We start from the raw sequence: 14,419 nt of genomic DNA, 5'->3' as shown, positions 1-14,419 counted from the left end.
ATACACAAGATGTAGATTTCTGCAGCACTGACCAGTTACCATCTTGGTGTTCTTCTTTACTTTTCTTTGTCTTTTGACTTATTTGACATGATTTAGCCTCTTCAATCCCCTCAAGCTAGCCCAGTTTCTATAAGACTGATGATTGGTATGGAATAATAAAGGTACTCAAACCAGATATCTTATCTGGAGTGACCTTGAACTTAGCAGTATTCTTCAAAGTAGGGAGAAGACATTTCACATCTCACTTTTAATGAGGAGGAAAAAAAAACTGTTGCTAGAAATATTTACCTTTCATCTACCGCGCTGAGAGATGGGGGAGATTTGTCAGCTTTGATCTCCACTTGTTTAATTACTGGGAAATGAAGTGTACGCGAGCCAGCGGGATCGTGAAGTCTCACTCTTGCTGCAAAAGATGGCAGCTGGGGACCCGGCAGCCTGGCCTTTCATTTTCCCAGATCAAAGTTGAGCAGCACCAGGATGGAAATAACAGCCTGATGAGATGCGCCTGAAGAAGAACCAGGTGGTAGGGACTTGACCAAGGGGTCACTGGAACGGCATACCCATGGGGGTCTTTCCTCGTACCCTAAGAGGAGAGCAGCGTGATAGTCCAGGGCCCTGTGTGGCCTGCCTGACCAAGAGTCTGCCCACATACCACATGCCAGACCCCAACTTGAGGCAAACCCAGCGCACCTGAGCCTTAGTCTGACCACTGTCCACGCATTCCTAGTACCTGACTCCACCAGTACCGGACCTCCCAGCTACAACCTCAGGTCGGTCCTCTTCTAAGCCTCACCTGCCCGGTCCAGGTGAGTGGACACTATCCCAAGGATAAGACCAGGAAACTGAAAACAAGACAAAAGTTGGCCTGCTTCATGGACAGGCTGCCCATGACGTAGGAGATGGAACTGGGCCTCTGGGCATGCAGAGGCTGATGGGTAACCATAGGATAAAGATGGGTAAGCCTTAGGGGAGGGCACTGCCAGTCACGATGGATAGCATCCCACCATCCTTAACACGGGGTAGCTCCGCCAGTGTGTATGTGTGCTCAGTTGCTCAGTCGTGCCTGACTCTGCAACCCCATGGACTCTACCTGCCAGGCTACTCTACCATGCTCATCTCTAAAGTGAGGGTGTTATATGAGACATTCTTGAAGAACATTCCCTCTTTAACATTATCTATCTTTATGATTATGAACTGTGGTGCTAGAGAAGACTGTTGAGAGTCCCTGGGACTGCAAGCAGATCAAACTAGTCCATCCTAAAGGAAACTAACCCTGAATATTCATAGGAAGGACGGATGTTGAAGCTGAAATGCCAATGCTTTGGCCACTTGGTGTGAAGAGCTGACTCACTGGAGAATACCCTGATGCTTGGAAGGATTGAGGGCAGGAGGAGAAGGGGAAACAGAGGATGAGATGGTTGGATGGCATCACTGACTCGATAGACATGAGTTTGAGCAAGCTCTGGGAGACGGTGAAGGACAGGGAAGCCTGGTGTGCTGCAGTCCATGGGGCTGGGGTGGCATAGAGTCGGACATGACTGAGTGACTGAACGATAACAACAAATCCTTATGATTCTATTTTATTGAGCCTCTTCTGTAACCAGAACTGTGCTAGCTCCAGAAGAAGGCACATAGGGTAGTCATGGTGGTGGTGGTGATGGTAGCCACTCACATTTACTGAGTCTTCATGATGTGCCCTGTGCTGTACAAAGATCAACTCGTTCAATCTTCAGAAAAAACTATGGGGTCAATACCATTATGTATTATCCCATTTGACAGATGAGGAAACTGAGGCCAGAGAGGTTACCTAACTTACCCAAGTTCATACAGCTGTTAAGTGACAGACCATGCTGTCAAGATATTAAACTTCTCTCACATTCCAAACAAGGAGACAGACAAATCCACCTGAAACAACAAAAGGGGAAATATGATATAGGATTAAATTGTGCAAAACAAATGTTCAACCCAAAAGCAGGAATCAGCAAACTATGGCACATGGAGCCAACAATCCACTACCTGTTGTTATAAATAAAGTTTTATTGAAACACAGCCACACCCATTTAGTGCGTATTGTCTACAGTGGCTTTCATGCCACATTGGCAAAGCCAAGTGGTTGCAACAGAGATCATGTGTCTATAAGCCTAAAATTATTCACTGCCTCCTCAAAGTTTGCCAACTCCCCTCTCTAATGGTGACCAACTGGCTGGCTGGTTTAATATATTAACGGTGATCATCTTGAAGTAGTTAGATATTTTTACTTCTTTATTCTATTCCCTATTATATGAACTTGTAAAATGATAATGTATTACCTTTACAGACAGAAAAGAAAATGTCACCAAGAGAAACTTTCTCTATATTTGTATAGAATCATGAACTTCTGGTCCATAGTAAACCTCTGCTTTCTCCACCAACTCCACTTACCACCAACTCTTGAGTGAAATCTGATGGTCCTTGAAGTTGCCCTTCTAACTGACCCAGGAGACTGGAGCCCACCTTTGGAGGCTGAGACGGGAGCACCAAGCCCCAAGGAGGCCTTCTGTGGAGATGCTGAAGAAAAGTGTTTCCTTCCCGACCATCTGCAAGGAAATTACCCATGAAACCAACTCTAACCATGCTTTTAAAAACTCCTTCCATCCAAGTCATAATATTTTTGGAGTGAGATTTACTTTACAATATTTTAGTAACCACAGTGTTGCAACTAGGAGTTCTTTGTAGCTGGTCTCAGGGGCTTTCCTGGGACGTTGCACTTAATGAGGTTTATAATTCAATAAAACTACATCTGCATCTTTAATTATGCCTAACATTTAATCTTCATTGCTCCACTTGAATTGGAAGAGCTAAAATTAGGTCCGCTGTAGTTTAATCTGATAATAAACATCCATGACATTTAGAGCAAAAATGTACTCATTTCATTAGAGTGGCCAACACACTTACCATTTGCCTGAACTGAACAAATATTCTCAGCAGTCCCTCCAACTGTAATGGAGAACATTGTTTTAAGCTATCCCCTGTAGACTCCTGGAACTCTGGAGCTGACAAGGACCTTGGAGGTTAAGCAGTCTAAGCACTACTTTTCACAGGAGGGCACTGAGGCTCAGAGAGCTGAAGTCATTTGCCCAACGTCACACAGCAAGTTAGCAGATAGAGGATATTGCAGGAAATAAGACCCAGGACACTTAGATCCCTGCCCAGTGATCTATTTGTCGTTCCTCTATTGCTACGCTTGCATATACAGCTAAGTGAAAGTGAAAGTGAAGTGAAGTTGCTCAGTCGTGTCCGACTCTGCGACCTGTGGACTGTAGACCACCAAGCTCCTCCATCCATGGAATTCTCCAGGCAAGAATACTGGAGTGGGTTGCCATTTCCTTCTCCATACAGCTAAAGTAGGACACAATTACTTGTTGGCCAAGACTCCCGCTGGGCAATCACCACCAGCCTTTTTTTATGGAATGCAGACAAGATGTCATTCAAGAACCTATACTGAGCATCATGCCCCAATCCCAAATTCAGAGCAATAACAGATAAAATATAAAAAGAGAAAATTAATAAAACGCACCATCATTGAAAAGAAAATCAGTATCTCCAAGGACAAAAACTCAATAAAACAAAACATAAAATGAACTGAAGCTTCGAGCTATTTGCCTGCAAATCTAGAAGGAGGCAGAGGTGGTTAGCAGTTTAATTCTACCAGTAACCAAAACTGCCCCATTAAAGACCAAGGATGAAACCCAGGCTCTTTTTTTTTTTTTTCAGTTTGTGCTTTGGTTTATTGATTTTTGAAAAACTTTTTATTCTGTATTGGGGTATAGCCAATTAACAAACAATGCTGTGACAGTTTCAGGTGAACAGCAAAGGGACCCAGCCATACATACACATGTATCCATTCTCCTCCAAAGTCCCTTCCCATCCAGGCCATCACAGAACATTGAGCAGAGTTCCATGTGCTGTTCAGTAGGTCCTTGTCAACTATCCATTTTAAACACAGCGGTGTGTATGTGTCCATCTCAAACTCCCCAACTATCCCTTTCCCCCATTCCACCACCCCCCCGCCCCGCCCCCACAATCATACATTTGTTCTCCAAGTCTGTGACAAGACCCAGGCTCTTTGATTTAAGCTGAGACAGAGGCTAAAAAATCAGGGAATGACACAGCTAGACAATCACAATTTGGCAAGCATCATAGTAATAATTAACAATAATAATTCAGGCAAGAATCATTAGTAGATGCTAAAACCTGTGGATAAAAATTTGAGGATAAACAAGGTATTTACATAGTCTCGAAGACTACCCCAGCAAATGCGAATTACTTACAAAGAGGAAGCTATTAACCATGAAAGCGGGGAAGGCTTACGGACACCACCTGGACCGGGTGGCCAAAGTTCACGTCAGCAGCAGCGGCACAAAGAAGAGCACAGCATCGCTCTTTGGACCCCTTCCACTTCACCGGGCTTCGTGTTTTGCCTTTGACTCATTCTCACTGTAAACCCATCTGTTCTCTGCTTCCGCACTATCTTGAACCATCATCTCTTACGAGGCGCGGATTGGTCTGCTTCATTTATCTGGAAGGAGCTGGTCGAGAGACAGGTGTTTCTGATTCCTCACAAGGGTTTTTTACACCTAATTTCTCATTGACCCTCATAGCCTGAAAATTAAGGAAAACATATTTTTCTCCCATTAAAAAAAAAAAAATCCAAAAAAATATGCTCAGAGAGGTTAAGGCACTAGCCCAAAGTCACACAGCCAGCAAGTGGTTAAGCCCATATCTCCTGGCTCCAACGGTGAGATACTGCAGTACACGTGGTCGTTGACTCCCCAGTCCCATCCCCCTCCCCATTGTGTGGCCACAGTTCAGTTTCAGGGACTGACCCTGCCTCCAGGTGGGCCCCCCTTCAGTTCAGTCAGTTCAGTTGCTCAGTCATGTCCGACTCCTTGTGACCCCATGGATTGCAGCACACCAGGCTTCCCTGTCCATCACCAACTCCCGGAGCTTGCTCAAACCCATGTCCATAGAGTCAGTGATTCCATCCAACCATCTCATCCTCTGTCATCCCCTTCTCCTCCTTCCTTCAATCTTTCCCCAGCATCAGGGTCTTTTCCAATGAGTCAGGTCTTTGCATCAGGTGGCCAAAGTACTGGAGTTTCAGCTTAGCATCAGTCCTTCCAATGAATATTCAGGGCTCGTTTCCTTTAGGATGGATTGGTTGGATTTCGTTGCAGTCCAAGAGACTCTCAAGAGTCTTCTCCAACACCACAGTTCAAAAGTATCAATTTTTCGGTGCCCAGCTTTCTTTATAGTCCAACTCTCACATCCATATATGACATCAGAGGGCAGGCAGAATGAAAACCACAGTCACAGAAAACTAACCAATCTGATCACATGGACTACAGCCTTATCTAACTCAATGAAACTATGAGCAATGCTGTGTAAGGCCACCGAACATGGACGGGTCATGGTTGAGAGTTCTGACAAAACATGGTCCACTGGAAAAGGGAATGGCAAACCACTTCAGTATTCTTGCCTTGGGAACCCCATGAACAGTATGAAAAGGGCTCCACTTAGTTAGTGCCAATCATGAAAGTCCATCTCTCTTCTTCAGCAATTGAAGCAAGAGCTCAGGCCTAAGCTGATCAGCACGTGCCATTCTCCTGGGTCTGGGGAACGGTTCTAGCCAATGAGACATGATAAGAAGTCTGTCGTGAGTTTCAATTCTTATGCTTCCTTACTTTGAAGAACAAGATTAGGAAGCTTCTCTCTCTTCCTAAGATAAATACAGAAGAAGGTAAATCAGTTTGCTGCTGGCAGTGCTTCTACAAAGAAGGGAACCAGCCCTAGAACTAAACTAATACTGTGGATGGTGGAAGAGAGAAGAAAAAAGGACCAAGCATCCGTGATGACCTTGTGAAGTACAATGTTAGACAATCTTGAAACCGTATTAAGTTGGGTCATCTGATCATTGCAATCAAAAGCATCTTCCTGGGGCTTCCCTGGTCACTCAGCTGTAAAGACTCCGCCTGCCAATGTAGGAGACACAGGTTCAATCCCTGATCCAGGAGGATCCCACATGCAGGAGAGCAACTAAGCCCGTGCGCCACAACTATTGAGCCTGTACTCCAGAGCCTGGGACTCACAACTGCTGAAGCCCTTGCGGCTAGAGCCAGTGCTCTGCAACAAAAGTCACCGAATGAGAAGCCTGCGCACTGCAACTGGAGAGGAGCCCCCGCTCACCGTGAACCAGAGAAAATTCAAGCGCAACAAAGAAGACCCAGCACAGCCATAAAATAAATAAATAAATAAAAATTATTCATTAAAAAAAGCACCCTTCTGGTTGCAGGCCCCTTCTTCCCTGAGGCAGCCTGGCAAATGCGGAGCCCAGCAGTCCAAGTGTGCTATTAAACCCCAAGGTAATAATGACACCTGCCTCATCAGCCCCCATACGCCCCCGCTGTCCTCAAATGGCTGTTTGTTGACACTGCCTCTCTTGAGCTGTTTTAACTTCGCAGGGAAGGCGGTTCAATGGTGCTGTGAGTCATCCTTCCAAGAAGCAGCCTTCATGCTAAGGTAGGGTGAAGATGCGTCTGCTCCCAGTACCCACTGCCCCTCCTCCTACCCACAAAGGGCAGCTTTCCTCTGGAATCCACGCACATGCGGTTTCTTCCTCACTGCATCAGCAGGTCCCGGTGCTGTTGCTTGCTGCTTCCAGTTATTCGCTTGGAATCCGAGCCGCTGGGAAGTCAAAACTAGCCTTACTCTACCAGCGTGAAAAGGAGACACAGAAGCAGCCTTTTGGCTTCACAGAGGGAAGGATCTGGGATTTTTCTGCTCTTCCTATGAACATCAGGGCTCCTGCCTACATGGGTCTATGATTACACAGCCATTTGGAAATTCTGTGAATTGGAAGCAGCACTGTCATTGACTTCCTACAAAGAAGAGGCAGCGGGAGAAGTCTTCCGGCAGAGGGACACAGGGGCAGCCATCTGGCTGGAAGTCGCTGTATTTACATAAGTTGTCGCTTCCCTTCAGGTGGCGAGGAGCAGTGTGCTAGGGAAGGGGTGCTAATGTCCAAGGCTATGCTTGACACCACGTATTAATCAGGTTTATATTTGATTTTTTATTTTCTGTATTTTATAATGCTTTATAAAGCATTGTGAGGGACAGAGACTGACCCTCCCAGGCCTGGCTAATTCCTAAAGACAGTGAAAAACTTGCCTTCAGTATGCCATTCTATGCCAACCAACCAACCCAAAGTCCGTACCTCTGCCCCATCCTTTATCTAACTTTCTCATACCACGCTGATGTTTCCCCTGTCCTAAATCACCTCTAGGCCAGGTGCCAGACATATAGAGACCACCCTTATAGCCCAGAGCCCATTCACATTATTCAGACTATACAATCCTGGTGGTGGTTTAGACACTAAGTCATATCCAACTCTTTGTGACCTCAAGGACTGTAGCTCACCAGGCTCCTCTGTCCACAGGATTGTCCAAGCAAGAATACTGGAGTGGATTGCCATTTCCTTCTTTGGGGGATCTTCCCAGCCCAGGGAATGAACCCCGGACTCCTGCATTGCAGGCGGATTCTTCACTGACTGAACTACCAGGGAAGCCAGCCATAATACAATCCTAAACTTGTTCAAAGTGGCCAGCCATGTCTGCCCTTTGCTTCCCATGGAAACCTCAACAAAGGCTCTGGCCGTGCCCTCTCTTCCCTTCTCCACTCCTGACGTACCCAGGTGCTTCCCCAGGTGACCCTGCAGAGCATGGTGTGTCTCCTGCTTTTGGGAACTGTGGGTAATAAACTCTTCTTTTAAGGCAATTAAGTTTCCATGTCTGTCATCTTACCATATCTAATTAAGCGAGATCAGACAGCAAGAGGAAGAGAGCATGATTGTAGGTAATGCCTACCACACTGCAAAGTAGGAATTATTAGCTCCATTTTTCATGTGCATAAAGTGAAGCTCAGACAGTTGAGTAACTTGCTGGTGTTGGTTAACAGGGAATACTGATCATGAGCTAGGGTGCTGCAGTCAACTTCTTTTTTATAGAGATATATGAAATTTTAGAGGTACTGTTATTTGGCAGGAGAGTTGAGTACTATTCATCAAAATTAAAAAGTTTTATTTTAGAAGGGAATTTTCTTAGGCTTAGTTAGTAGAGATGAAATATGTTATGTGAGTCCATTCAGAGGAGCTATTGGGGAAAACTGAGAGAATAACTCTCAGGAACTGGCCGGCATTACTGCATCAAATCTCCTGGGCTTTTTGTTTACATTCTTACAACCTCAAGAGGAGGCAAGCCAAGTTGGAATGCAGCCAGTGGAGCAGAGGGTCCAGCTGAGACTGAACTCGAAGTCCCTCTCCAGGGTATCCCAGTGACAAAACAGGCCGGCCCCAGCATGTCAGTGATGTGATTACATAAGGAAAACCACACGCAGGAAGTAAACATTCATTAGAGGAAGAGCAACACATGGTCTTGCTGTTACTCATATCTGGCCTGGGGACCAGCAGCAGCCGCATCACTCAAGATGTTAGAGATGCAGAATCTCCAACCGCATCCCAGACTCCCCAAACCAGAATCTGCAAATTAACAGGATTGTTGGATGCTTCACATGCATGCCACAGTTTGGAAAGCCCTAGTCTTTATAGTTCCACACTTGAGAATGGGGGACAGTGGGGAAACGATTAGGATGTGATTGAAGGATGAGATCAGAGATGGACTGAAGCTGTAACTGGAAGGACTTGTACTGAGTCTGCGTGTATGGTGCCTCTTTGGTACCACAGACCCAATAGAGCTCCCATTGCTTTCCTGGTTAGGTTATCAGGGTATCACCAACTCATCCTGGGTAATCCTTTGTCATGGTGAGGGGGGTGCTGTCTTATGCCTTCTGGGCTTCTTTAAAAAATAATGTACATTTTCTCCCAGCACACCTCGTAGCCTGTCTTCTGCATCAGCCACCCTGCCCTTAGACATGTTATCTTTACTTTCCATCCCCTTCCCAACTGGCCTGTCTTCTGCACAGCCTCCTGGCTTGCTTCCACCTTCTATCATTCTGCTCTTCACTACCCATCCTGAGTAGCCTCACAAAGTCCCAGAAGCTGGTTCTAGTCTCTGGAAACAAATTTGGCTGCATGAATCAGAAAATGAGGGATTTCCCTGATAGTCCAGTGGCTAAGACTCTGGACTCCCAATGTAGAGGGCCCAGGTTCAATCCCTGGTCAGGGAACTAGATACCACGTGCCACAACCAAGATCGAAGATCCTGCATGCTGCAAGTAAGACCTGGTGCAGCCAAATAAATACTTTTTTTTTAAAGGAAAAAACAAAAATAAAAAGTATCATAAGTATCCCAGGTCTCAGTCTCCCATATCAAAGTTCTGGAAGTCAGCTGTCCGTGGTTTGTACTGCAGTCCCCTTATTCCTCACTAGGCCTCATATCACAGCTGGGAGTGCACTCTGCTATCAGGTCCAAGACGGCTGCTGTAGCTGGGCCATCATGTGTGTTCCCTGCCCAGAAAGGAGAAAAGGGATGAGATGGGCCTAAATCCACCCTTTAAGGACACTTTCCAGGATTTTGCTGACATTTTGGGTGCTGTTGTTATCATTGTTCAGTCACTAAGTTATGTCTGACTCTGCAACCCCGTGGACCGCAGCACACCAGGCTCCCACGTCCTTCACTATCTCCCCAAGTTTGTTCCAAATCATGTCCCTTGAGCTGGGATGCTATCTAATCACCTCATCCTCTGCCACCCTCTTCTCCTCCTGCCCTCAGTTTTTCCCAGCATTAGGGTCTTTTCCAGTGAGTCAGCTCTTCGCATCAGATGGCCAAAGTATTAGAGCCTCAACATCAGTCCTTCCGATAAATACTCGGTGTTGATTTCCTTTTTGATCTCCTTGAAGTCCAAGGAACTCTCAAGGGTCTTCTTCAGCACCACAATGTGAAAGCATCAGTTCTTCGACACTCAGCTTTCTTTATGGTCCAACTTCCACATGCATACATGACTACTGCAAAAGCCACAGCTTTGACTATATGGATGTAAGAATGTAAAAGACTTTTGATACCATGGTAACAACAAGGAAAATCTGGACAAAAGTTAAAATCTTCCTCAACAGGTCTAGCAAAGAGTAGGAGGAAGCCTTGACAAACCGAATTCCAAAAACCCATTCATAGGTGAGCATAGGGCCACAGCAACTGCCCTGCCTGAGAAAGGATGGGCAACCGGTCTGGACACTTGTGGCAACACGGAGGGGAGAAATGGTCCAGGAATGAGGAGAGACCAGCTCAGTCTTAGCTGCCTGTGTAGCTGTCAGCGTTGATTAGAGAAACAAAACTACTACTATCAGAGAAACAGGGATTGATTTCATGAGTTTGAAAGCTGGGGACCTGGTGAAGCAGACTCACAGGCTGTTGCCTCTGTAGCTAGTATTAAGCCTTAAATCACCAGAGGTCAGCCAGACTGGCAGCCAGAAAGGAAAATTGAATGTGGACAAAGGAAAGAATCGCAAGGATGAACTGAAACTTATGAGGACAAACTGGAATCCACGCTGTCGCTCAAAGTTTCCAATCTGAATGCTCTGGATGATTTATAGGAAAAGCCAACAGCCTTTGCCTCAGAGGTACAGCTGACCTACAATTCAGAGAAGAAGTGTAGGCTCTCAAGGGAGCTAGAGAGCTGGCCATCAAGGTAAGTGTTCCCATTGTTCCCGCTAACCTTCCGGATGTCCAACAATGGACCTTCAGCTTCACTTCTATCTGCCAGATCTTGTGCAAAATGTCTCTGGGGGCCTCAAGTAACCTAGAAGTACAGAGAAGGAAATTCTCGGAAACATAGTTTCAGTTCAGCCAAACTGACAAAGTACAGAGCTGCCACAGACCGAGTGCAGGCTGGCAGGAGGGCCTCTGAAAGAATTCTGGCAGGAATCTGAAAGAATCCCAAGCACAAAAATAAATTACTCAGCCCAACAATGCTGCCCTGTCAAAGCTGTTGCCAAAGAAGGAAGGAGTCGTGAAGAAATGGCAGGTGAGCAGAGACAAATCTCTTAGTCCCACTCAGCTTCATGATGATCATGGTGGTTGGAGGTGGGGGCCCTGAGGAGTTCACTGAATGCACAAAACCAAAAATATCTGAAACTCTAATCCAACCTCCTCCCAATTCAAATACTGACCAGAGAGAAAAGCTGGAAGACCAATGAGAGTTTACCTGTTTTAAAACAGGTAAACTGTCGATCTAATTAAGGCTGCAGCCCAACCAGACTCAAGGAGGAATGACTGATTCAGTCTCTCACACTATCTGCGAGACAGACGAGTGGGTTTGCCTGTTCTGGAAAACAAAGCAAAAATATTATACTTTACTCTCCAAACAAAAAAGATTGAAACATGCAAAGAAGCTAGAATGTGTAACCAAAAGTCAGGAAAATCATAGTCAATAGAAACAGATCCACAGACAAATACTAGTTAATGGATTGACAGATAAGAAATTTAAATCAACTCTTACAAACATATTAGGTTATAGGAAGAGATTAATATGGTGACTGAATATATGGGCTATTTCAAGATAAAAGGAAAAAAGTTAAAATTGAAAACATTATAACAATACATTGTAGGATTTAAAGTGCATGTAAAAGTGAAATATGACAACAACAGCACATAAGATGGGAGAGGAGTAAAGGTTCTTATATTATTCATGAATTTGGGGTGGACAATAATAAATTATACAGTCAGCAAAAACAAGACTGGGCGCTGACTGTGGCTCAGATCATGAACTCCTTATTGCCAAGTTCAGACTTAAATTGAAGAAAGTAGGGAAAACCACTGGACCATTCAGGTATGCCCTTAATCAAATCCTTTATGATTATACAGTGGAAGTGACAAATAGAGTCAAGGGATTAGATCTGACAGAGTGCCTGAAGAACTATGGACAGAGGTTCCTGACATTGTACAGGAGGCAGGGAGCAAGACCATCCCCAAGAAAAACAAATGCAAAAAGGTAAAATGCTTGTCTGACAAGGCCTTACAAATAGCTATGAAAAGAAGAGAATCGAAAGGCAAAGGAGAAAAGGAAAGATATACCCATTTGAATGCAGAGTTCCAAAGAATAGCAAGGAGAGATAAGAAAGCCTTCCTCAGAGATCAATCCAAAGAAATAGAGGAAAATAATAGAATGGGAAAGACTACAGATCTCTTCAAGAAAATTAGAGATACCAAGGGAACATTTCATGTAAAGATGGGCTCGATAAAGGACAGAAATGATATGGACCTAACAGAAGCAGAAGATATTAAGAAGAGGTGGCAAGAATACACAGAAGAACTGTACAAAAAAGATCTTCATGACCCAGATGATCATGATGGTGTGATCATTCACCTAGAGCCAGACATCCTGGAATGTGAAGTCAAGTGGGCCTTAGGAAGCATCACTAGGAACAAAGCTAGTGGAGTTGAGCTATTTCAAATCCTAAAAGATGATGCTGTGGAAGTCCTGCACTCAATATGCCAGCAAATCTGGAAAACTCAGCAGTGGCCACAGGACTGGAAAAGGTCGGTTTTCATTCCAATCCCTAAGAAAAGCAATGCCAAAGAATGTACAAACTACCACACAATTGCACTCATCTCACATGCTAGCATAGTAATGCTCAAAATTCTCCAAGCCAGGCTTCAACAGTATGTAAACCATGAACTTCCAGATGTTCAAGCTGGTTTTAGAAAAGGCAGAGGAACCGCAGATCAAATTGCTAACATCCACTAGATCATCGAACAAGCAAGAGTTCCAGAAAAACAGCTGCTGCTGCTGCTGCTGCTGCTGCTGCTAAGTCGCTTCAGTTGTATCCGACTGTGTGCGACCCCATAGACAGCAGCCCACCAGGCTCCCCCATCCCTGAGTTTCTCCAGGCAAGAACACTGGAGTGAGTTGCCATTTCCTTCTCCAATACATGAAAGTGAAAAGTGAAAGTGAAGTCTCCCAGTCGTGTCCGACTCTTAGCGACCCCATGGCCTGCAGCCTACCAGGTTCCTCCATCCATGGGATTTTCCAGGCAAGAGTACTGGAGTGGGTTGCCATTGCCTTCTCCAAGAAAAACATCTACTTCTGCTTTATCGACTACGCCAAAACCTTTGATTATATGGATCACAACAAACTGTGGAAAATTCTTCAAGAGACAGGAATACCAGACCACCTTAACTGCCTCCTTAGAAATCTGTATGCACATCAAGAAGCAACAGTTAGAACTGGACATGGAACAACAGACTGATTCCAAATTGGGAAAAGAGTACATCAAGGCTGTATATTGTCACCCTGCTTATTTAACTTATATGCCGAGTATATCACGCGAAATGCTAGGCTGGATGAAGCACAAGCTGGAATCAAGATTGCTGGGAGAAATAACAATAACCTCAGATATGCAGATGACACCACCCTTATGGCAGAAACCTAAGAACTAAAGAGCCTCTTGATGAAAGTGAAAGAGGAGAGTGAAAAAGTTGGCTTAAAACTCAACATTCAGAAAGCTAAGATCATGGCATCCGATCCCATCACTTCATGGCATATAGATGGGGAAACAGTGGAAACAGTGACGGACTTTATTTTCTTGGGCTCCAAAATCACTGCAGATGGTAACTGCAGCCATGAAACTAAAAGATGCTTGCTCCTTGGAAGAAAAGTTATGACCAACCTAGACAGCATATTAAAAAGCAGAGACATTACTTTGCCAACAAAGGTCCATCTAGTCAAGGCTATGGTTTTTCCAGTAGTTATGTATGGATGTGAGAGTTGGACTATAAAGAAAGCTAAACACAGAAGAATTGATGCTTTTGAACTGTGGTGTTGGAGAAGACTCTTGAGAGTCCTTTGGACTGTAAGGAGATCCAACCAGTCCATCCTAAAGGAAATCAATCCTGAATATTCATTGGAAGGACTCATGCTGAAGCTGAAACTCCAATACTTTGGCCACCTGATGCGAAGAACTGACTTATTGGAAAAGACCCTGATGCTGGGAAAGATTGAAGGCAGGAGGAGAAGGGGGCAACAGAGGATGAGACGGTTGGATGGCATCACCAATGGAATGGACATGAGTTTGAGCAGGCTCTGGGAATTGGTGATGGAAAAAGGGAAGCCTGGCATGCTGCAGTCCATGGGGTCGCAAAGAGTCGGACACGACTGAGCAACTGAACTGTTGATAAACTAAGAATGTATATTTAATCCCTAGAGAAACCATTGCAAAAGCATAAAGAGAAACAGCTGAAAATCCAATAGGAGATATAAAATATGAGGGACTTCCCTGGTGGTCCAATGGCTTAGACTCCATGCTCCCAATACAAGGGGCCTGGGTTCAATCCCTGATCAGAGAACTAGACCCACATGGCACAGCTAAGAGTTCACAGGTTACAGGTACAGATCCTCAATGCTGCAACTAAGACCCAGTGCAGCCAAACAA

At 44.9% G+C, this 14,419-nt stretch overlaps 1 non-coding gene across 1 annotated transcript; it reads left to right on the top strand.

The window, feature by feature from the left end:
* Nucleotides 1-9,146: 9,146 nt before the first annotated feature.
* On the top strand, nt 9,147-9,219 carry TRNAG-CCC (transfer RNA glycine (anticodon CCC)). The gene has a single exon. It is a non-coding gene; the product is annotated as a tRNA-Gly (tRNA).
* The last annotated feature ends 5,200 nt before the right edge of the window (nt 9,220-14,419 follow it).

The sequence above is a fragment of the Bos mutus genome, chromosome 26 (assembly GCF_027580195.1).
Source record: "Bos mutus isolate GX-2022 chromosome 26, NWIPB_WYAK_1.1, whole genome shotgun sequence".
Lineage (NCBI taxonomy): Eukaryota > Metazoa > Chordata > Mammalia > Artiodactyla > Bovidae > Bos > Bos mutus.
The sequence above is the reverse complement of the archived record's forward strand: the minus strand, read 5'-3'. Positions and strand labels throughout refer to the sequence as shown.